Source organism: Tupaia chinensis, unplaced genomic scaffold (genome assembly GCF_000334495.1).
Source record: "Tupaia chinensis unplaced genomic scaffold, TupChi_1.0 Scaffold138060_1, whole genome shotgun sequence".
Classification (NCBI taxonomy): domain Eukaryota; kingdom Metazoa; phylum Chordata; class Mammalia; order Scandentia; family Tupaiidae; genus Tupaia; species Tupaia belangeri.
In genome coordinates, this window is record NW_006197961.1 from 1561090 (window position 1) to 1564667 (window position 3578).

Consider the following 3578-nt stretch of genomic DNA (forward strand, 5'->3'; position numbering starts at 1 on the left):
AATGACGCGTGTTATCCCAGTTAATCCTTACCATCCTTTGAGTAGATGCTATTATTATCCCATTTTTATAGACAAGAAAACCTTACAGGTTATTCTGCAACCTCTGAAGTTTCTTTGTTCTAAGACAGAAAGTATTTGTATTTTCCTTATTCTTACAGCGCTTAAGTGTTGAGGTTCCCAAGGGTGGAGGTTACAAATGAATGGTCTTGCTCAGAGAACTCAAGGATAGACTACAACATAGTGAGAAACAGGGAAACAAAAATGTGACAGGGGAACCAGCGGAAGAAAATCTCCTCTAGGCTAGGCTGTGGCAGCTAAGAGAGAAGTACCTCCTTACTGGCTCACCCCTCCTTTCCTGGAACATGACCAATTGCTTCATCCCACAAACCCTACTTCGCATCAGTTGCTAAGAGACCAGGCATTGTACATGACTGGGAAATGATAGACCTATGGTCACTTCATCCCAGGAAAGTAAGAGACACATCCATGTTCCTTTCCCTAAAGTTCCCTCATCCCCAATGATGGAAAATCCAAATGAGAATGGATAAAACTCATAATATGATTTCTTAAACAGCCACCAAGGTTTATGGACCCGTGCCTGGGGGTAACAAGTAATGGATGTGAATAAAATATCAGCTCTGTCCTAGATGCTGTGAGGCGTTTTGTAAGCATTTTTTCATTTCAATGATCGCATTTACCTCCATTTATTTAATGCAACCCTTCATACTTGCCTCCTCTCCAAGCCATCTCAAATATTCTTACTCCTTTACAATTCACTAACCCCACCTACTCCAAGTCACCAAATACCCTAGTTTCACAGCACAATAGCTTCCTTACTGGCCTTCTATTGATAGGTTCTGCTTATATAGGTTCCACCTTCCACACAGCTGCCAGAGAGCTCTTCTGATTGTAAATTCAAACATGTCATTTCTCTTGCTAAAACCCTCCCATAGCTTCCATGGCTAATACAGTCCTAACACCACTCCATGGCTCCATAAGGTTTAGCTCCTGCCGACCTTTCTAACATCAGACTTTCCACCCCTCACTCATTTAAGTTCAGTCACATCGGCCTTCTTTCTATTCCACAGTCATGAAAAAACCTTTTCCCACATCAGGGTCTTTGCTCTTGTTATTCTATTTGTCAAAAATGTGAGGGGGTTCTTCTAAAAGTTCATGGAAATGCATATTATGGGGGCCAGCAGGTGGTGTAGTGGTTAAGGTGCTGGATGCCACATAGCCGACCATGGTTTGGGTCCTTAACCTGGTGGCTTGAAAATCATGCCAGGAGTGTGGGCACACATGCCCAGAATCCCAAAGTGGAAGTGGAGGAGAAGGGACTGCAGTGTGGCCATCCCCTACTAGGGAATGATTTCTCATTTTCCTTTTGTCTCTTTCTCTCTCTCTCTCTAGTGAGCACATGTGCCTTATGGTTTAAAAAAAAAGAAAAGAAGAAAAAAGAAGAAATGCATATTATCAAATGAGTACAATAGATTGATTTTTTCCATCAAAATAAATAAACTTGTACTTAATTTTATTTTTCTACAATTTTTTTGAAGTCCATTGGTGAGCCTTCTTCTCCCATGTGTCCACAGAACTGGCTCATTCTAGTCCTTAGGGGTCAGCTCAAATCTCAATCCCTTGGCAGAACACAGCAGTTAAAGGAGCCCTTTCTTTCCTTCTTTCTTTTTTCTTCTTTTTTTCTGAGAGGTTTTTGCTATGGGCACATGCACTTGCCAGAAAGACAGAGAGACAGAAAGCAAAAAATCACCCCCAGGGGGATCTCCTCCATTCTCCTCCCGGGATCTTAGGCACACACACATGCCTGACATGAGTTTAAGCCACCAGGTCTGGTACTTGAACCACAGTTGACTACATGGGAGTCCAGCGACATAGCCATTACATGAACTGCTGGTCCCAAAGAAGCCCTTTCTTACCACCAGACAACTACTTTTTGACACATCACCCTGTCTCCCTCTATTGTGTTTCTTTGTTTTCATGTTTATTGTCCATTTTTCCTTCTAGAACCAAGTTCCATGAAGACAAAGAACTTGCCTGGTGGTGTTTGAACCATAGCCCTAAAGCTATGGCTGGCATACAGTGGCTGTTCAATGAATTAGAAATGATACCTCCTCAAGATTGAGGAAAACACCATTATTTCCATTCTATAGCTCAAGACTGAACTTAAAGGTGAGTGGGATTCAAACCCAGGTCTGCATGGCTCTTTGATGCCAGGCCCCTTATTACTATGCCAAGAAGTCTCTCAAGGTCATCAGACACAAGAAAGGTAAAGGTCACAACATAGATAAACATTGAAAACTTTATGTCAAGTGAAAGAAGCCAGATACAAAAGACCACATACTGTAAGATGCCATTTATATGGATTTTAGAGGTATGGAATAGCCAGAATAGGCAAATCTACAGAAATAGATTAGCAGTTGTAGGCGCTGGGATTGGGGTAGAGGGAGAGCGACTATGTAAAGAGTACAGGGTTTCTTTTCTAGACCATGCTGAGGATTGTATTTGTATGTCATCAATGTACTGGGACCACTAAATTGTGCACTCTAAACAGTTCAAATAGTAAACTTTATGTTATGTATATTTTACCATGATAATAACTCTTTAATGCATGTACGCATCCAAGAAAGAGAGAGAGGCGGGGAGAGGCAGAGGTGCGGGGGGTGGAGTACAGAGAGAGAGAGAACGCAGACACATAAACCCAAATGGGGCATGATCAAACCACAGTCTTTCTTCCTTTAATTCTCCATCCTGCAGGGTCCTTGGCATGCATGTGTATACCTAATGTGTTTTTCAAGTCACCAGGGCTGGAACTTGAACCCTGGCCAGCCATGTGAGACCCAGCTTCCTCGGCAACACCTACTGTTTTCACCCAACCCAGAAATACTTGTACAAACCAAAGATTTCCCAAGAAAGCCAGATAGCCACAGCTGTTTGGAGACTGGGCCAGCAGCCCTGGCCTCCCTGGCTCTCTGCTGCGTTGGCTGCCTCCTCCCATTGTTGTGAACCTTTGCAGGACCTGCCTGCTAGAGTGGTGGGCTGTTTCAAAATTAACTCTAATCTAAAAGAATAACATTTTACTTTGCAACTTCATGGTGTTTCTTTTTGCAATTTACTCTTTCTTTTTAATCAGGATGATCACCCAAACAATTATATGTACATGTGCCTGTGTGCACCCCCTTCACACACACATACACGTTTAATCCAAGAGGAAATGTAGCCTGCTGAATGCTGTTTTGAAAATCTATCAGACTGCTGCTCCTGTTTTCTGAATTTCTATATTCGGCCCCCTAAAAAACAGATTCAACATGTAGTATTGTGGAGAGGTGATAACCTATATAGTGTTTGGGCTGAGGAAATCCTCTCCAAAACAGAAGAATCATGAAAAAAAAAAAAAATCTAGAATAAAGTATGATGTACATTTCATGATAGAACGTTACTTGTACAAAGCTGAACAAAAATGTTTGCTTGTGGGACCAGCAGTTAGCGTAATGGCTGTGTCACTGGACTCCCACATAGTCGACCGTGGTTCGAGTCCCGGACCCAGTGGCTTAAACTCACGC